Here is a 22,504-nt window from a genome sequence, read left to right as displayed (position 1 = left end):
TTTCGCTTGAGCTAAAGAGCCCTAGAGTTTCTCCTATTCCTTCATGTAATGTTTTCACAGTGTCTGCTTTTATTTTGAATTCTTTTATCCATTTGCAGTTGATTCTGGTGCAGGGCGATATATACAAATCTAGTTTTAGTTTAATAGGTGTTTAACCAATTTTGCCAACACCATTTACTGAGAAGGCTGTCTTATTCCACTCTATGTTTTTTGGCCCTTGTCAAAGATTAAGTGGCTATAGGTCAGTGGATTCATTTCTGAGTCTTCAGTCCTTTTCCATTTGTCCTCAGGTTTGTTCTTGTGCCATTATCAATCTGTTCTTATTACTATGGCTTTTTAATAGAGTTTGAAATTTGGAACTGATATTGCTCCAGCACTGTTCTTTCTGCTAAGGATTGACAGACCTACAGCCAGCATTAGAGTTAATGGCAAAAAGTTAAAATCATTTCTTACAAATTCAGGAATGAGATAAGGATGTCTTCTCTCTCCACTCCTCTTCAACTTAGTATTCGAATGCCAGCTGGGGCAATAAGACAAGATGCAAACTTAAAGGGGATCTAAATAGGGAAAGATGAAGTAAAACTATCCCTCTTTGCAGATGACATGATCTTGTATTTAAAGAACCCCATGGACTCCACTCCCAAGTTACTTGAGTTGATCAGAAACTTTGTCAAACTAGCAGAATATAAAATTAACCCTCAAAATTCAATGGCTTTCCTGTATTCCAATAACAATAAGAGTGAGGCTGAAAATAAGAACACAATACCTTTTTAATATCCTCCTCCCAAAATACCTAGGAGTTAACTTAAGAGGTGAAAGACCTCTATGATGGAAACTTTAAATACCTGAAAAATAAAATTAAAGCAGAACTAAGGAAGTGGGAAACCTCCCACGCTCCTAGATTGGGAAGAGTAACATCATAAAAATGGCAATACTGCCAAAGGCTATATCCAAATTCAATGTGATACCTATCAATATCCCAATCTCACTTTCAATGAAATAGAAGAAGCAATCCAAAAATTCATATGGAAGAATAAAAGACCCTGAATAGCAGAGAGGATTTATGTGATTCTTATTTGGTATTACCACTTTCATTCTACAAAGTAATCTATGGATTTTAACTTTCTTCCCTCCCTTTGGATAAACCTCACAAAAACCCTGCCTCTAGCTCCCAAGACACCTAACTCTTAGGTCTGGACAATTGTTCCTAGATAGTGAATTATTTAGTTGTATTTTGAATGCATAAAACATGCATATAAAACTAGCACATTTTGATCTCATGAGAAAACTGCCTTTTCCCTCTCTCAAATTCATTTCCTGATAGGCATTTTTAGAAAGAATATATTTTCATTTTTAGATGAAAGTATTGTAGGAAACTATGTTCATAATCTGGCTCCTCCTGCACCTCAACACCTAAACACAAATTTCACAAAGCCTTTATAAGAAACGATACAAAGACAAAACACTGTGAAATGCTCAGATGCAGAAAGTTTTACAAAACCCAGAGTATAACTCTGCTGTCTGAGGCAGGGGCTGTCTGTGTAAATTAACAAACCCCAAAAGAGCAGCCAGGAGTACCGGACATGAGTGTCCCTGGCTGATACTCCATGGATAAGGAGCATGGAAGGGCACCCTGAGCCTACAGGAGAGTGTCTGGAGGAAAGTTTCCTTGCCAGCCTGAGTACAAAAGTTAGCATCAACCCACCTGGGCCTGTATTTCTTGTCTTCTCCCCAGAGCTGAGCACAATCGTCCCCTGCTCCACAGATGATACTGTACAAGCTGATCCCCAGAGTGGCTTCTGTTTTGTCTGCACTCCTTTCTAGGTGGGTGCTCTCCCACTCTGCCGTGTGTGTGTGCTCTCATGGGCTGATCCTTAGGGCCCAGGCCCATGGGGCTGGTCGGTGCTAGATGTGGGTCAGTGGCACTGTGTCATTCACGCAGCAGCTTCCTTAGTCCAACAACAGGTACACCCTGATATCCTCCCCTAGTCTCAGGCGAGATGCCCAGAAGCACCCGAGTTGGGCAGGCTGCCACTAGGATCCTACTTCATCAGAGGGACCAGGATGCCAGATGAAGTGGCTGCTGCCTCAATTAGTAATTATTTTATGGAGCAGTTATAAACAAATTGACACACATTACTGTATGATATATAATGATATATCCTTGAGTCTCTAGTCTACAAAACCATTGAACTTGATACTAGCAAGAATGGATTTTATTGTTTGCGTTTATAAGGCCTAATGGCAAACTGAAATAAAAGTACAACAAAACTCTTTTTTTTTAATTTGATTTTATTTTATTTGTGAACATACAGTACAGAGGGGTTACAATTACATGGGCAGGATAATGCGTACATTTCTTACCAAGCATTGCAGCCTCCTCCTTTGGTTTACCCTTCACATCCCTTCCCAGCCTCCCCCCTCCCACCCCAATCCCAATCCTTCTCCTTCCCCCCCTTCCCCCCCCCCGTACCGACGTTGTAAAGCTCGTTTTGGACATGACAACTTGTACTTCTCATTGTTGCAACAGGTCCACCTGTATCCTTAAACAACTGGTTTTTCCCCATCTCCTCCACAAGTTATACTGACATCAAATATAGTGAAAGCAGGGGTTATACTGTGGGGGAGGGACATACAAAGCAACAAAGAGATAATCTTATAAAAGCGTTAGAAACACATGCATGAAAGAAAAAAACATTAAAATACATATCTAAGGGTTCATTTTCCTGACATCACATTATCTGACCTTTTCCGCTTGACTCATACATATACTAGATATTGCAAATAAGGGAAACCATGGGTCCTATGTTTCTTTGGGCCTGGCTTACTTCACTTAATATAATTTTTTCCAAGTTTTTCCATTTCTTAACAAATGGGGCAATGTCATTCTTTCTGATGGAGGCATAGAATTCCATTGTGTATATATACCACATTTTCTTGATCCATTCATCTACTGAGGGGCATCTGGGTTGGTTCCATATCTTAACCATGGTAAATAATGCTGCAATAAATATTGTTGTGCTGGTAGCTTTAGTGTGGTCTTGTTTGTAAACATTTGGGTAAATGCCCAAAAGTGGGATTGCTGGGTCATAGGGGAGTTCTATGTGAAGTCTTTTGAGGAACCTCCATACTGCTTTCCAAAGTGGTTGAACAAGTTTACATTCCCACCAACAATGAAGTAAGGTTCCTTTCTGTCCACATCCCCTCCAGCATCTGTTGTTGTTAGAGTTCTCCAAAAAACACATTCTTAAATCTCAGAATTAAAAAAAAATTGTATGTAAGTAGTGCAAATAATGTTTACTAGAATAGTAAAATACACACAAAAATATTACATTCGTTACATTCAAAAGTAAAATAAGTAAGTACGGAAAGAATTCCTACTGGATAAAAAATATTACAGTGTTTTAACAGGTAGAAGTGATATAGGTTATATGTTTTGTTTTTATAAAACTTATTTATATCTCCCTTTTCTGTTTAACTTAGTGAAGAAAAACGTTAGAAAGCAGAAATTATATGTGACACCTCTTACTTCCAGTACTACGAAGGGGAGTGGCACTTCCTAATGGGAGTCCTGGGATGACACCAACACCAAGTCTATATAGACCCATCAGAGGTCCCTGTGGTGATCCTGAGGGGGAATCTGGGACACCTCACTGCTGCTGCAGCAGGTTCAGCACTTGTTGTGGTGGGCTGCATCCAACAAGGCTCCATCTGTGACCAAACCAAGCAACCCAGCCTCAGGTGCCAAAGCCAGGAGGTAAGGCAGGGCAGACCCCAAGTCCTGCATTCCATCTGTGTGGCCTACACTGCCAAGGCCAGACCCATGCCTGCTTTGGATCCCAATGAGGGTAGGGGATGAGCCCATTGCTGCCAAACGGAGCATCCCCGGAATGGCACCCAGAGCTGTATCCATGTGGACCAGAAGGACAATGGAGGAGGCTACACAGCAAAGCCAAAGGGGCTTTGGGCCTCCAGTGCTGCAGCTGGTGCACTGCAAGTCCAGGCTCCTCTGGCACTGATGGGCATATGCAAGGATGGCTCCATACCTGAGACCACAAGGAACAGAAAATGGAGGTCTATGGGGATGCTGAAGGGGCTCCAGGGTGCTGAGCTGCCACAGCTGTCACAAGCCCGCTGGCAGAGGGGTCAGCACACGACTCTAGTCTCCAGAATGCCCTAAAGTCTGAACCAAGGCTGGGCTGCCTGGCCCCAAGGGGGTGAACTGTCCACCAAGCCTTCCTTCTCCTGTGGACTGTGCAGTGTACAAACATGGTGTCCTCCACCCTACACCCATGGGGGCAGGCAGTGACCCCAGAACAGTCTCACTGGGATGGCACTTGAACCCAGGACCACCACAGACAAGTACCATCACAGCTGACAGAGGAGAGGGCAGCAGTGGCTCAACTTCAGCCTCATGGCTGCCAGCTCCTGGGTGAAATTGTGCAAGTGAGACTGGGAAGGGAGGTGGGCAGGGTGGGCAGGGCTCATCTGGCAATGCTGGGGACCATGCACACACAATCCCTTCACTGCACATCCACCACAAGGGAGGGGGCCCCACTTGAGGAGGCACCACACCCACAAGCACTACAGAAGTGGAGGTTCACGTGGTAACATAGAAAGGGCTCCAGGGTACAGCCTTGCTGCTGTATTGAACAACTGGCAAAAAAAAAAGGAAAAATGACCACTAAAACTTTTCATCAATGATAATCTATTATACTTTAAAAACAGTTTTACTTTCCTCTTGTCCTATATTTTTGCATGGGTCCCTCTGAATTAACCAGAAATCTCCAGGATTTTTTCATGCACAGTAATACAAATAAATATAGCTTCTATTCTTTTTTGAATTAAGGGACGTTGCATTTAGTTCTTTCCCATGTTTGATTCATGAAAAAGAAATCCTGAAGTGTATCTGTAAAACACAAAGCTCGAGTTACCCAAAGAGAAATAATCACATGATTAGTGGGTCAGATGATATTTCATCTTTGCATTTCTTTAGAAAACTGCATACTACTTTCTACAACGAGAATATTAACCTGTATTTTGACCAAGAGAGTACAAAATTTCCTTTTCTCCACACTCTCACAACATTATTACCTTCTGAGTTTTTTAAAGGGCAGGTTTTTACTATGAGCAGTACCCCAGACTGGCCTTAGAATCAAATCCTCTTACTCCAACCCCCTAAATGCTTGGAATTACAAGCCTTTACCACCACACCTGGCTTCTTTGATTTTTTTGATAAGAGTTATAATAATTATGAAGTAGTATCATAGTAATTTTGAGCTGCATTTCTCTAATGACGTCTGTTCAGAAAGCATTAAGCCAGCATAGAAGTGGTATTACACATAACTTTGTGATTTTCAGGGCTTTTTGGAAAGCATGTCTATTCAGAACTTTTGTCCATTTTAAATCAAGTTTCTTATTTATCTCATCTTTAATGTCTCTATACAAAATCAATACTTAATTCAATGTAGTAGAAAGGAAAAATTAAACAACGCCTAACATTTTTCAATTTTCAATAAAATGATATTGCTTAAATCATTTTCTGTTTATGCTTGAGACTATATAACTCAATTTGGGTAGACCTTTTACAAAACTTTATGTACATTATTTATTTTATGTTGATTGCTCTTTCCAAACCCTGCGTGTCAAATTTTGGTTCTTTCAGTCTCATGTAGTTGATTTCAAACTGAAGAATAAATGGAAGGAAACAAACAAAAAAATAGAGTTCCTCTCATCTGATGATGCCTCTACAAGAATGAGGAAAGAGTTCATCCTGCTAAGGATCTATGATAGGATTTCAAAAAGATAGTTCATTCTTCTAGGTTTTCCCTATCTTTGTGATGTACCTTAAATTATGTAAACCAAAATATACTGTTCAGATACGATTACGTTTTATCAGTTTTGTACATTTTCATATGGACTTCACATCTCTCTACAACATTCCTTCTTTATAATGTCCCTGATATTTTTACACTATCAAAACATAAGATAACCATTTTGATTTACAGCATGAGAAGTTATCCACCTGGGTTCCTTGGAAGCAGAGCATTGTCAATAGGTAACATTACTTCTGGTTGCTCACTACATGTAATGGTTTCTGTAATACATTTTATTTAGTATTTAAAAAACTGTTGGCTAAACTCAAAGCTCATTCATAGAAGTTTATGTTAAATTTTTCACAAGTTTTATTTCTCTTAATTCTTAAGATAACATTTGCTATAATGCTAATGTTATTACCATTTTAGTGTTGGGAAAATTGTAATTAAAGGCACTAAGTGAATGGCCCAAAGACACACAGTGAGGAAGGAAATGAATCAAAGTTTCCAAAAATCTTTCAGCAATTACAGAAAAGGTAGGTAAAATCTCACCATTCTCTTACACTCTAAATTCAATATTCATATTGCCCAAGAAATAATAGCATAGCAATTATTCCCCATGATGATTTTTTCTGTCACAATTTGACTTCAGCACAGACTGTGTTGGCGACATTGCGTTATCATGTACATAATTGAGCTTATAAATTGATTTTCAAAGACAGCCAAATTTCTTCTGTCCTACACTTCCATTTTTCTTTTAAAAAAGTACCAAAACATTTAAATATCATCACTTTCTGTCTTTTAAGAATCCAAAAGAGAAATAAATTCACATTTAATTTAATAAATTCACATTTACTTTTAAAGCAAAGTGCTTTAAAAGTAGGAGATGATAATAACAGGCCCCCATGAAGTAAATTTTCTTCTACTTTTAAAATTATTCTGACAGCCTTGTGCTGGTTGGTCACACCTGTAATCTTGTCTACTTGAGATATCTACTCAGGAGGCTGAGATCTGTGGAGAACAATTGGAAGCCAATCAGGGCAAAAAAATATTTGAGATTACTTTTCAAAAATTTTAATGAACTAGCAAAGAGCCAGGAGTGGAGATGTAGCTCATATAATAGCTCACCAATCTAGAGAGGAAAGGCCTAGCAAGACCTTGAAGCCCTGAATTCAAATTCTGATCACACCAACACGTGTGCACTCATGCACAAACACACAGATTTATTCATAATACCTTCATGTCAGTGTTTTGCATTAATTTATTTGTTAACGATATTATATGGGTAAAATAAGGGAAATGAACTCTTCAATCTCAGAACATTTTTATACATTTTTTTATTTTAAAAATACTGCACAGAGGGGTTACATTTACATGAGCAAGGTAATGAGTACATTTCTTAACAAGCATTGTTACCTCCTCCTTTGTTTTTCCCCCACCATCCCTTCTCTCCCACCTCCACAAGTACACTCCACTCCTCCTCTCCCCCTCCCCCTGCCTAAATTGTACAATTCATTTTTCAACATAGTGTCTTGTGCATCTCATTGTTACCAAGGGTCAAACCCTATCCCTATTTAAGCATTTTGTTTTTTCCTTCCCCTCCCCAAATTAAAGAAACGTATATACAAGATGTAGGCGCACCAACTTCAAATATAGTGAAAAAAGGGGTTATAGCATGGTTGAGGAACATACAAAGAAACAAAAAAATCACATCATATAGTATTTGTATGTTAGAAATAATAACAAGATAGAACCACTTGTGTCCCTATCTTGGGGTTCATTTAGCTTAACATCATCTTATCTGGTCAAATGCACATAGCTTTTGACATTTTATGATAATCCGGGACATATATTAGTTATTGAAAATAAGAGAAACCATGGGACCTATGTTTCTCTGGAGTTGGCTTATTTCACTTAATAAATTTTTTTCCAAGTCTTTCCATTTCCAAACAAATTGGGCGATATCATTCTTTCTGATGGAAGCATAGAATGCAATTGTATGTATTTACCACGTTTTCTTGATCCATTCATCTACTGAGGGGCATAGGGGTTGGTTCCATATCTTAGCTATGGTAAATAATGCTGCAATAAACATAGTTGTGCTGGTAGTTTTAGTATGGTCTTGTTTGTGATCTTTTGGGAAAATGAACAAAAGTGGGGTTGCTGGGTCATAGGGGAGCTTTATGTGGAGTCTTTTGAAGAAACTCCATACTGCTTTCCAAAGTGGTTGAACACGTTTACACTCCCACCAAAAATGGAGTAGGGTTCCCTTGTGGCCACATCCCCTCCAGCATCTGTTGTTGTATAAATATGGATTGCCTCATGAATTTGCGAGTCATCCTTGTTCAGGGGCCATGCTAATCTTCTCTGTATCATTTCAATGTTAGTAAATGGGCTACCAGATTAAGCACAGAACATGTTTTTTTTCCGGGGGGTCCGGTCGTGGGGCCTGTACTCTGGGCCTGGGCGCTGTCCCTCAGCTCTTCAGCTCAAGGCTAGCGATAGCTCTACCACTTGAGCCATAGCGCCACTTCCAGCTTTTTTCTTTTTGTTTATGTGCTGCTGAGAAATTGAACCCAGGGACTCAGGCATGCAAGGCAAGCACTCTACCACTGAGCCACCTTCCCAGCCCCAGAACATTTTTTATATAGAAAGTGTAATTGATTTTCTTAAACTAGACAATTCCACAAAAAGTAAGTTCAAAAGAATTGTCATGAAATTTTAGAATCATGCATTTCTTACATAAGCACACATTTTTGATGTTGGCATCATTTGTGGAGGGGAAAGGAAAAATATTTAAATAGGGATACAGGAAAACCAATTGCAGCAACGAAAGGAACTTTACAACTTTGGCATCTCTACTATGCCATACCTGCAGATTGTAATTTGATTGCTTATTTTGAGGTAGTATCACTATGCTGGGCCTGCTTGGACTGTAGTCCTCCAAACACAAGCAAAACACATTGCACCCAGCAAATGGTTAGAGTTTCTGAAAAGTCTTTTTTTGTCTGGGCTTGCCTGGAAATGCAATACTCTAATCTCTGTTTTCTAAGTAGATAATATTACAGGATTGAGCCACTTTATCCAATAAAAGTATACAATTTCAAGATATCTTGATATTGCCTATATTTGTGCTTAACATATATAGCTAACCTTAATTTTCTCCCTCTTTTGTTGAGTAATCTGAGTTGAAAATATTGATTTTCTTGATATACATGGCTTTGTTTTGGATGGAATCCCCTCACAATTCAAAAAATCTCCCAAAAAGTTTATGTCAAGAATCATGGAAAAGAAGGCTTCAGGTTGGGAAAAACCCCACTGATCCTTAACTTATAATTGCAGTATATTTATAGTGTTAGTCAATGCTTTTGAAGAATGAGAAGAGAAGGAAGGCAGAAATGTGAAAGATGTCAGGTCTCTGTAGAATTTCTGTAGTTGTCACTTCATGTTATCTTCTTCCTTAAAACTTGATTTATTAAGACCCTCTGGGTGGATATTGGTTGGACTGATTGGTAAACTTACCCAAGAAATGAAGCTGATTTTAGAAGGTGATGATTTGGTAAATAAAGGAATGATGAGAATGAGCACAGATATTGTCACAGAATGAGCCGGCAAGGTTCAATTGCTGAACAGCAAAACAAAGCAGCTTCAAGTCCGATGATCGACATTGAAACATATATAGATAGATGCATATATGTATACATATACACACATATGTGAAAAAGTAAATATCCAGTAGAATACAGAGAAACTTGGTGTGACAAGTATTAAACTATATCAAACTGGTTGTAGGAAAGGTACAGTAAAATATCAATTGTTTAGCATAGATTTTGCATAGAGTTGTAAAGGATGAAAAATTTTCCTTCATTTTATACTTTACAAATATCCTTAGTATGTTTTAAGTTTTTTTTTTATATTGTAGTTGGAGCATCTATACAATGTTGAGAATCGGCATTACATAAAGTATGCAACATGAATACAACAGCCTGCATAGGAAAGTTCATTAGATTCTTATTTCCAATTAACCAACAGGAGAAATGGAGTTCCAGGTCAGATTTTATGTAGCGCACTGGCCTTGAACACAAAAGCACCATTCAGGCCGTGAGTTTAAGCTCTAGGATCTACAGAAACAAAAACACAAAATACAACTTGGAGTTAGATATTTTATAATGAAGCATTTTTATATACTTTACCTTGTTAGAAAGACTAGATTTCTGTGTTAGCTTTATAACCTACCATAATAAGTGATATTGTCCATTTAATAAGCAGAAAGGCTTACTCAGATTTATAAGTTTGAAGGTTTGAGTGTATGTTCAATTGGTTTTATGGCTTTGGTGGCCTATGACAAGACAACGTCAAGGTGGGGAGTATATCAAAAAGAAATGTTTTTGACCTAGAATGATTAAAGAGAAAAGAAGAAAGTAGATGACAGTCCATGTTCTCATAGGTTTCACTCTGAAGAACTTAATCTCCAAAAGAACTATTCAGGTATTCTCCACAGTCTGGGAGGAAATGATAAGTCATTTTTCTTTAACACATAGGTCTTTCTGGGGCATTCTAAATTCAAATGGCAACACCTTCACCAATGATAATGACTTGTCCAGGGGTTGAAGCAACTAGATGTGTCTACAAATTCTAATTAGATCTCAGCAGACTAAATATCTTATGGAATTCCTATTAAAATATTTTCTTGCATACTTACTGGGTCTTCATACTACACATGTGTATATCTGTGTATATGTGTGTATGTGTGTGTTTGAATAAACTAATATAGCATTGTAGCAGATAAAATATTAGTGTGGCCTTTTTCTTCTCATACCATGAAAACCTGCCACAATTCCCAATCAAATTCCATCCAAGATCAACATTAATGCTGTTCCAAAAGTTCTGTATGCAAACCCATGTACATCTACTTCATTTAAGACGGCAATGGTGCATGAAAATGTTAAGTCTTCCAATTACATTGTCACCAAGGAAACAACGTACAATATTTCCTTTAAAAATATCTAGATTGGCTGGGCGCTGGTGGCTCACACCTGTAATCCTAGCTACACAGGAGGCTGAGTTCTGAGGATTGCGGTTCAAAGCCAGCCGGGGCAGGAGAGACAGTGAGACTCCTATCTCCAATAAACCACCAAAAAACCGGAAGTGTTGCTGTAGCTCAAGTGGTAGAGCACTCGCCTTGAGCTGAAGAGCTGAGGGACAGTGCCCAGGCCCAGAGTTCAAGCCCCACGCCCGACAATATATATATATATAGATTGTAGAACACTTTAGCCAGAAAATTGAAGGAGTATACTTCATAGGATTTAATTTAAATATTTAGTCACTGAAATGGATATTCAATATCCACAACTTAGAGCCCTTTTAAAATACATAATTGCAAACCTCATCTATTACCATCTTCCGTGAAGACAGTCCTTGCTGAAAACGAACCAAATGTGGTAAACCAATTAAAATGTACGCCATTGTCAAATGCTGTTGTTTTAAATCATGGAAGTGACAGAGCAATTAATGCCAGTGAACAGCTGGTTCTAAGGAGTATGGAAAGTGATTACTTTGTACTCTAGGTGGAAAACTCCACAGATGTTTCAGATTGTGCTTCGTTCTAGGCATTTGTGAGATACATTTTGGAAAGCACAATGAATGAAAGCATGTTGTTTTATAAAGATTTGCTGGCTGACAAACCAAGGAATGAAAAGTTATTGAAATATTTCAAATGAGAAGACTGACAATAGGGTGGATAAGATGTGATATGCAGCTTTAGATACACACTGAAGCAAACCAAAGAATAGGAATTTTTTTCCTTAACTAATGCTTTCTGGGTATATTGTGCTATACACTATAATGATGAAATGATCATTTCTTTGGAAAAGTCAGGAAAAAAAACATTGTCACCTGTTGAATTTCTTTTTAAAGTGAATCTTAAATAAAAAGGATGAAGAAATTTAAATATGTTAATAAAACATTGTCAAGTTTTACTTTAATTTTTCAGTAAAAATTAAAACAAACTAACAGACTATTAGTCCATTAAGATTTATAAGTTTCCTGTCATATTTTATTTTCCTTTTGTTCCTCTTTTTTGGGTGATAAGATTATTTTTTTCAGAAAGGCAACCTAGTCTTAACCATTACCCAAAAAGTTTATGCTGTCATAGAATCAGAGAGTTTTATTTATTAAATTAAGACAAAAGTAGGCTCATTTTATGCCAACTGAAAATATAAACACCAAAAACATTTTTCACTAAAAAACCACTCATAAAAAACCATGAGGATTTGGGGGAAGATGGAAGACGAAAAGCTGGAGGGTAAACAAGCTCTTGCATAGAAAGCAGTTAGTGTGCCATCACAGTACAGAGAATTTGGCAAGAGAGGGAAAATCCAGGCAAGATGACAGACCTGAGCACTTGCCAGTAGCCACAGCTGTGGCATCAGTAGGGACAGCGCCAGTGGCTATAGCCACCATATCTACAGAGAGAGTCCACAACAAAGGCCCCAGACGAGGCCGGTGAGCATATTCTACTCAACACCAGCAAGAACTGACAAGGAGCAGATATCTTCATCCTGCAGATCACAGACCAGAGACGACCCAGGAACCAACAATCCAGCATGAGTAGAATCCTGACATCCTCACTCCTCAGGGAGCAGAGGAGGGAAGGCCTCCCCTCCCCCACCACCAGAGATCTCCATCTATGATACTGTGCTACTCAGGGCTGAGCAGATAGCTCCAACTCAGGCTTTGGAAGAAAACAAAAGAGTCATTTAGCAGGTCATAGGAAGTAGACATGACCTGCCAGGGTCAGCTCCACCCAGGGGAATGTCACCCCACCCAGCCAGTGGTAGCTCTGTCCTCAGAGGAGTGATTTCCTTCACAGGGTAAACAAAACTAAAGGCTGCCCCTCATTAGAGTAGCCTAGACAAACAATTGAAGCTCAGTAAACATAAACCCTGAGAATGGGTTCCATGAGTATTTCAGGAGTTGCGCCTCAGGGAAAAGCTATTGTTTCCTAAAAGGCCTCAACCCTACCCAGAACCTAGACTCATCACAGCATCTTCACACTGGAGGAAACAGCCATCTCCCTCTTTTGTGATACTCAAAGCAGATCTCCCTCCCACTGAAATAGCCTGGGAGGAGGATCACAAAATCCTGAGTAAAGCAGAGCATTTTTCTGCCTGCCCAAAAATACTAACTTAAGAAATCAATCAAGCAAAACGAAAACCAAACACCACAAGCACACAAGCATAAGCAAGCATAACCAAGAGACTGGATATGGACACAGGGGAGATACAGTGTCATCCCATTACCCCCACCCAAAAAAAAAAATCAAAGAACTCTATTTTAACCTTTTTTTCAATTTTTATTTTTTAAAGTGTTTGATGTTAATTTTTTCTCATATTTTTTATTTTTGGTGTGTGTGTGTGTGTGTGTGTGTGTGTGTGTGTGTGTGTGTGTGTGTGTGTGTGTGTGTGTTTAATCTCTTCTGACCTTTTGGTCCTTTTTTATTGTTTTCATTTTTTTCTCTCTTTCTTCTTTTTTTGTTTGAGTTAATTGCCGTTCTGCTCATCCCCAGATATTTACCTGTGGTCGATTATTAGACCTTATTCCCCATTGTGTTCATACTTAATCCAGAAATTTATTACTCTATTCAAAACGTCTTAGGCTTAACTTCTTTAATAGCAGTATTATCTCTTTATACCAATATAATTTTCAAGTAACTAATTTTAAAACTTTTAACTTTTTAGTTTTTCATGTTTCCTTTCTATTCGTCCTCTCATTTCATCCTTTCCTTTTCTTCTCTCAATATCATTTCTTTAAATTTACATAATTTTTAAGTGTTTCACTTCTTAAATTTAAATTTTTGTTTATCCATTTTTTTCTTTAGTTTTTAAAATCTCTCTCCTATCATTCTGTCCAATCCATTTCCCGCTCAGAAATTAGGACTTGGTTAAATTCACTCTTCTCTTACCTCTCCACATCCCTCTAATCCCATTTTTCTCCACATTTCTCCCTAAACCTAATAATTTCTGGTGTGTCAAACCCTTTTTGCATTTAGTAGCCCCTTAGTTCATGGTTGTTTGATGTTGAATAGATTGTATCTGATGAACTAGATTGTATCTGCAGACATTTTGACTGTGCAACTACAGAACTCCAGTTGATGCTTGCCTTAAAATAGTGTTCTAGCACAAATTGGTTTTACCTTCATACCAAATGGGCAAAACAAGCCAAAAAAACAAGAAAAATGGCAAGTCCGGGTATACGAATTCCCACTCATGATAATCAGGAGACCGATTAGTTAATGAATAATGCAGAGAAGAGTTCCCAAAAAGCTCTACAAACACTCCTTGTAAACATGGTGAATGAATAGATTGAAAACTTGCAAAGGACTCTGTGAGTGTGATAGAGAGCAACAGGGGGCGAACCAATGATTAATACAGGAGTCTTATGAACATGAGGAAGCTACTCAAAGATTAATACAGGAATTGCATGAACAGGTAGAGAACAGTGAAAGCGAAATACAGGAATCGCATGAGAAAGCTGAGATCAGTCAAAGAGAAAGACAGGAATTGCATGATTGTGAGGAAGCTAATCAAAGAGTAATACAGGAATTGCGAGAGAGGGATGACAATAGACTAAATCAATAAAGGCATTGATGGAATCTATGAATAGACAGTTGAATGAATTCAGAGGGGGGAATGCCCAATGGAGCCCAATAAAAGGAATGGGAGTCCTAGGAAACCATAAGGAATAATCTAAGTGATTTGAGAATAAAAACTGAACACTAAATTAAGGAAGTAAAGTTCATACAAGACCTAAAACAAAGCTCCAACAAAGAATTTGAATCCATCAAAGCCAAACAATTAGAAGGAAAAGAAATAAAAAACAAAGTAGAAAATCTTGACAGTCAGTTAGACCATGCAGAAGATAGAATCTCAGGGATAAAAGACAGCCTAGATATTATAGAGAAAGAATGTATAACTATCCAAGACAAATCCAAGAAATATGATAGATCTATTCAACATTTGGAAGGCACCATCAGAAGGCCTAACCTGAGGATAATGGGTGTAGAGGAGCACCTAGAGACAGAAGTTAATGGTTTAGAAATTTTATGTAACAGAATCTTAGTAGAGAACTTTCCAAACATGCAAAAAGATAAGCCTATGCAGATACAAGACGCTTTTAGAACCACCAAATCGGACTTACAAAAGATACTTAAAGATGTCCTACACATAGAAAACCAATAAGACCACAATAAAGGCCAAGAAACAGCATCCAAGGGAATAAAATTAGAACTCAACACTAAAAGCCACCAAAGAAAAGTCCTGTAACACATGGAGGCTGAACAACACACTGTTGAATCACCAATGGGTCATAGAAGAGATTAGAAAGGAAATGCAAATGTTCGTGATATTCAACAAAAATGAACACATAAATTGCCAGCTTCTCTGGGACACAGGAAATGCAGTTCTCAGAGGCAATTTTGTACCTCTGAGTTTCTACATCAACAAATTAGAGAGATCTGAAAACAACAATTTAATTAGACATCTGAACCTTCATGAAAAAGAGCAACAAAATAAACACCAATCCAGTAGATTGAAAAAATAATTAAATTTAAATCAGAATTAAACTAATTAGAATCCAAAAAAACCTAGAAAGAATCAACAAAACAAAGAGTTGGTTCTTCAAAAAGTTAACAAAAGTTGACAGACCCTTGGCAAATCTTATCAGAAGAAGAAGAGCACACAAGGAAATAAACTCAGAGATGAGAATGGAAACATCACCACAGAAACAACCAAGATACAGAACATTATAAGGGAATACTTCTCAAAGCTTTTGCTAATAAGTTTGAGAATCTGGTAGAAATAGACCTTTTCCTAGCAAATATTGACATGACAAAACTAAACCAAGATGAGTTAAACCAACTTAACAGACCCATATCAAGCATTGAAATAGAAACATCAATAAGAGTACTCTCATCTAAGAAAAACCCTTGACCAGATGGATTTACAGTGAAATTCTACAAGGACTTCAAAGCAGAGCTCACACCAATACTCCTCCAACTTTTCAATGAATTTGAAAGAGAAAGTGCACTACTGAACTCATTCTATGAAGACATCATAACCCTCATCCCAAAACCAGGCAGGGACTCATCAAAGAAACAGAACTATAGACCCATTTCTTTGATGAACATTGATGCAAAACTTCTCAACAAAATTTTGGCCTACCTACTTCAACAATTCATCCAAAAAATCATACAACACGATCAAACAGGATTCATTTCAAGGTTGCAAAGCTGGTTAAATATATGCAAATCAATTAATATAATTCATCACATCAACAAGAGCAAGGATAAGAACTACATGATTATCTCAATAAATGCAGAAAAAAGCATTTGACAAGTTCCAAAACCCCTTTATGATAAAGGTTCTGGAAAAATTAGGAATCCAGGGAACATTCCTCAAAACAATAAAGGCTGTATATGACAAACCTACAGCCAGCATTATACTTAATGGTGAAAAACTAAAGCCATTTCCTCTTAAGAACGAAACAAGGATGTCCAATCTCTCCACTTCTCTTCAATTTAGTATTAGAATACCTAGCTACAGCAATAAGACAAGAGGCAATCATTAGAGGATCCAAATAGGTAAAGATCATGTAAAACTCTCCCTCTTTTCAGATGATATGATCTTATATTTAAAGATTCCCACAGAATCCACTCCCAAATCACTCATGCTCATTGAAAACTTTGGCAGAGTAGCAGAGTATAATGTTAACCCTCAAAAATCAACGGCTTTACTATACGCCAACAATGAGAATAGCGTGGCTGAAATAAGGAAAACAACTCCATTCGTAATAGCCCCACAAAAAATGAAATGACTAGGAGTTAGTTTAACCAAAGAAGTAAAAATCTCTATGATGAAAACTTAAAAAACCTAAAAAAGGAAATCAAAACAGAACTTAGAAAGTGGAAAAACATCTCTGGATTGGAAAGATCATCATCATGAAAATGGCAACACTTCCCTAGGCTATGTACAAATTCAATGTGATAGTTATGAGTATTCCAACCTCATTCTTCAAGAAAATAGAAGAGGCAATCCAAAAATTCATATGGAACAATAAAAGACCTCGAATAACAAAAACAATCCTTAATAGAATAGTGCTGGAGGAATATCAATACCAAATGTCAAACTCTACTACAGAGCCATAGTAATCAAAACAGCATGGTATTGGTACCAGAACCGATCTCAGGACCAATGGAATAGAAGTGAAAACCCAGAAATTAACCCACAGACATATAGCCATCTAATCTTCGATAAGGGAGCTAAAAAAATAGAATGGAAGAAAGGAAGCCTCTTCAGTAAGTGGCTGGCACAATAGGTCAATCACTCATAGAAAAATAAAGCTAAATCCTTAACTTTCACCCTGCACAAGAATCAACTCCAAATGGATCAAAGACCTGGAGTCACAGCAGACACCCTAGGTCTCCTTGTCACAGGCCAAAATTTTCTTAATAGAGACCCAGAAACACAACAAATCAAAGAAAGGTTAGAGAAATGGGATTGTATGAAATTGCAGAGCTTTGGCATGGCAAAGGATAAATCTAGCAAGATCAGTAGAAAACCCAAGGATTGGGAGAAGACCTTCACTAGCCATACAACGGACAAGGGTTTCATATCCAAAATGTACCAGGAATTCACAAAAGTAAATCTAAGAACAAATCCTCAAACAACTTCCCAATAAATAAGTGGGCTAAAGACTTAAAGAGAAACTTCTCTGAAGAAGAAAGAAGGATGGTCAATAGACACATGAAGAAATACTCAACTTCCCTAACCATAAAAGAAATGCAAATCTAAACAATATTGAGATACCACCTCACCACAGTTAGAATGGCTATAATCAAGAACTCTAATAACATCAGAAGCTGGAGGGGATGTGGACAGAAGGGAACCTTACTGCATTGTTGATGGGAGTGTAAATTTGTTCAACCACTTTGGAAAGCAGTATGGATGTTCCCCAAAAGACTCCACATAGAGCTCCCCTATGATCCAGCAATCCCACTTTTGAGCATTTACCCAAATGATCACAAACATGACGATACTAAAGCTTACCAGCACAACTATGTTTATTGCAGCCTTATTTACCATAGCTAAGATATGGAAACAACCCAGATGCCCCTCAGTAGATGAATGAATCAAGAAAATGTGGTATACTTACACAATGGAATTCTAGGCCTCCATCAGAAAGAATGGCATTGCCCCATTTGTTAGGAAATGGAAGGCCTTGGAAAAAATTATATTAAGTGAAGTAAGCCAGGCCCAAAAAATATAGGTCCCACGGTTTCCCTTATTTGCAATAACTAGTATATTTGTGAGACAAGCAGAAACGGTCAGATAAGTTGATTTTAGATGAAATGAACCCCAAGATAAGGACTCAAATGTTTTTTTTCCCTCTTGGTATTGTTTCTAGCTTATTTATAAGATGATTTCTTTGTTGCTTTGTATGTCCCTCCCCCATGGTATAATCCCTGTTTTCACTGTATTTGATGTTGGTATAATTTGTGGAGGAGAAGGGAAAAACAAATTCTTTAAATAGGGATACAAGTGGACTCATTGCAACAATCAGATGTATAACACGTTATGTCAGAAAACAAACTTTACAACTTTGGTGCATGGGTTGGTTTTGGGTGGGAGGGGATGGGAAGGGATGGGAAGGGGAAACAAAGTAGGGGGCAACAATGCTTGATAAGAAATGTAATCTTTACTTTTCTCATGTAATTGTAACCCCTCTCTATGTATTTTCACAATAAAAATCATGAAATAATAAAGTAAAAATCCATGTCAATTTTTTGTGTTGTTGTTGTTGGTCGTGTGGCTTGAACTCTGGGCCTTGGCGATATCTCTCAGCTCTTCAGCTCATTGATTCCACTGAATCACTTGAGCTACATTGTTGTTTCTACTTTTCAAGTGGGTTATTGGAGATAAGAGTCTTACAGACTTTTCTGCCCAGGCTGGTTTTGAACCACCATCCTCAATCTCAGACTCCTGAGTAGCTAGGATTACAGGCAGGAGCCCCCAAAGCCCAGATTCAAGTCAATTTGTAAAGAGCAAGCTTATTGAAACTTTGGCTTTTTCCAATAAACAATCTTACTTTTTAGCATTAGTTTATAACTATGAGTTATTTTTAGATGTAACTGTAAAGTTTTTAATAGAAACAAACATAATTTTTACTATTGCTCATTATCACAAATCCCTTGTAATTGACTTTCCCCAAAGTCAATTATTATATACTAAATTACTCACTATTACATATCTATACTACATACAGTGTGAAGCAAAAATAGTTTGGACCATTTCATATAAATTATTAGATGGTATTTTAGCATTATAAATTTGCATTTGTGATTTTAAAAGAAGGAAATTGTAAAAGTGTAGTGTGTCCTAATTAATGCAAAATTTATAAGTTCATACAGACAAAATTATTTTCTTTCCACTAAAGGCTTTGAAGTAATACTATTGGAAATAGTGAGGCAAAAGGAGGAAGAATTCCAATCATGTCAAAGAATGTCTCTGTTATTCTGCTACCCCTTCCACTAACAAAACCTACCCGGTACCAGATGTCACAAAACTTCAAGTATCTCTCTTAGAAATCTATTTGGAAAAGTTCTAAATCACTGATTATTTATGTACTTTCTGTTATATGAAACAAAATATAGACATATAACAATTGAAATAAAATGCACACATACGTTGAAGTCACCACAGCTGGAAAAACAACCAACAAAGTAGAACTCCCCCAGGAACAAAAACATGTTGTGTCCGGTTGTTTTGAATCACAAAATCCTCAAATACATGTTACCCTTGAGTAGATCCATAAAGATAACTGTGTCTCAGAAGTACGGTTGTGTTAATTAGTAATTAAATTCATCTAGATGAACCTAATATAGCAAATCACGTGAATGGATCAAATTGTTTAAAACAAATGTGACTGTATGTGGAGTGAAAGCTGCACATATTTAAAAGAATAAAATAAAAATCATCACATACTTAAAAAATTCAGAAATGCAACCAATAAGTCCAATAGTATCCATATTAAGACCTAAATCCTACTGATTTAACAAGAACAAAATATGCAAATAATAGAATCTGAGCAGTGTACCTGAGTGTACATAATTTCAAACTACTCCAAATTACACTTCGTAGAAGACTGAATGTGGGTTAATTAAAGGAAAACATCAACCCATGATATAAATGACATTAAAAATCTCATGAAAAGAGAGAAGTAGTTTCTGGAAAATACTATTTTAATAAGTGGTGGTCAAAATCTTTCTAGTGCAGACAAAATTACATACCTATTTAGTTAGATCCAAAAAAGATCCAAGATACTCAAAGTGATTTGAAACTTTGGCAAAATAGCAGGATACAACTGTAACATTATTATGAATGTTGACTCTGGCATGGAATTAATTTCCTCTTTGATCTGACAAATGATTATATGAAAGAACAGAATTTCAAATAAATATCAAGACCTAACTAAACATATAATCAGAAAAGTCACCATGCAAGCCGTATTGCAACTGGGATAAAAGAAATACCAGTTATGCTGATTCTGTATTTACTGTAAATGTTGATTTTTTCATAAATTATTTCCTTTAGCTTGCATTTTTAAAATACTGTGTTAATAATGTATATCTTGGTGACTAATTTTGGATTCCTCCTTCAATTTAGTTCTGAGTTTAATGTCTAACTTCAGTTCCTAACCCATGAAATGATGTTGATTACAAAACAAATCTAAAAACCCTGTTTTATTTATTTATTTTTTTGGGGGGGTCCAGTCGTGGGGCCTGAACTCTGGGCCTGGGTGCTATCCCTCAGCTCTTCATCTCAAGGCTAACGCTCTACCACTTGAGCCACAGCACCACTTCCGGCTTTTTTTCCTTTTGCTTATGTGGTGCTGAGGAATCAAACCCAGGGCCTCTTGCATGCAAGGCAAGCGCTCTACCATTGAGCCACCTTCCCATCCCACCACTGTTTATAATACACAAAATCTCATAAGCCTGACACCAATAAGCATTGGTTATCATTTTGATATCATGGTCTCATGACTGATGAGGCTTACCTGCATGAGTATAGTTGTACCTAGATTCCTCAGCCTAAATTTAGCCACTGTTAAAAAATGTTTATATCTTTATTTGTCACCCATCGGAGATTAAACCTGAGTATAAACCTAAGAAAAATGATAAGGTGAGAATTTATCTTTTCTAGATATAAAGTAAACAAGATTCAGCATAGAGTAACTCACTAGTTTAAAGTCAACTTATTTCTCCAAAACTTTCTAAGCATTTCCTTACAATGTGTATTATTCTCAAGGGAATGAGGAATGTGAGAAGAGGACTAACCTAGCATTATCTTTAAATGCACATAATTTGGATTTACCTCTTTATTTTGCTATAGGCATGTTTGATTTAAAAAACTGTTTGAATAATTGATTTCCAGGTCAGGTATAATATATCCTTGTTGCATATTCCAAAGTACATTCAGAAAATTCTATATAGCAATTAAGTAAAGAAAGTCCGGGCAGAAAATATGGCATCTCTATACTATGTGACACCCAATATTTAGGTATTTCATTATGCCCCCATTTAATGAATGTGATTGTTTAAATCTTCATCAAGTATTAATTAAACTCAATCAGTGTCCTATAAAATAATTGTGTATAATTTTATCCTAGAATCATTCAAGAACTGCCCATTCAATCATGATATACATCACATTCCATTGGTATTCATATGGATAGGAATGAGTTTCTTAGGATCTCCCACCTGCCATTTGGAGGTGGCAGGACCAGGATTCAAACTGTGGGCTCCAGCTCCCACCACTTCAACCTGAGGATAGGGAACTCACTGGTCTGTCCAAGAACATCAGCAAGAGCAGTGATTAGGCAGGTACCAATGGCTCTCAGCAGTCCTCCTTGATACTTACAAGGCTGTGATAGGAGGATCATGGTCAAAATCACCCTAAGCAGAAAAGTCCTTGAGACCCCTGTCTAACTTCAGTGCCAACAAAGCCAGAAGTAGAGCCGTATGGCTCCACTGGCAGAGGGCTAGCCTTGAGCAAAAGCAGGTCATGGACTGTGCCCAGATCCTGAGTTAAAGTTCTGGGACTGGCAAGAAACAGACATACACAACAATCTGTGCAGCCATCAAGCTAAAGCAGGTCACCCTTTTGTCCCCAACTCAATTGGACAGAGTTCCCTGTGAAAGGGGCTAGGGGGCCATTGTCATCTTGACTCCACCCATTCTGCGTGCATCACAGGATTCCAGCCACACCCCCATTATTTCATGGTTCTTTCTGACCAATGGGATACAAGAATTGTTGCCACGCCCACATTCCATGCTGTCTGATAGATGGACTAGGCTCTGTTAGCACACTTGGAGGCTGAGATCCACAGGGGGAAAATCCGTCAACAGGAGCAGCAGGCCCGCTGTAGGCACCCGGGCCACCAGGCAGCTCAGTGCCAGACTAAGCTGGAGCCACAGGCCCTCTCCCCCATGAGCTGTCACCACAATATGTGTGGGGATGGGATGCGGGACATATGGGTATCTAAGAAGAAAATCTGCTTCATCCATGACCTGCCTGATGAGGTGGACTTCCAGAGTCCAGCAAGTGAGCTCCACCATGGATACAGCCAGCTGT

General features: G+C 37.8%; 1 non-coding gene across 1 annotated transcript; it reads right to left on the bottom strand.

Moving 5' to 3' along the window:
• Positions 1–8,120: 8,120 nt before the first annotated feature.
• Positions 8,121–8,227, bottom strand: LOC122099571. The gene has a single exon (XR_006145961.1). It is a non-coding gene; the product is annotated as a U6 spliceosomal RNA (small nuclear RNA).
• Positions 8,228–22,504: the final 14,277 nt, after the last annotated feature.

This window comes from Dipodomys spectabilis, unplaced genomic scaffold, assembly GCF_019054845.1.
Source record: "Dipodomys spectabilis isolate Male_0828 unplaced genomic scaffold, ASM1905484v1 ptg000520l, whole genome shotgun sequence".
In the NCBI taxonomy this organism is placed as follows: Eukaryota; Metazoa; Chordata; class Mammalia; order Rodentia; family Heteromyidae; genus Dipodomys; species Dipodomys spectabilis.
The sequence above is the reverse complement of the archived record's forward strand: the minus strand, read 5'-3'. Positions and strand labels throughout refer to the sequence as shown.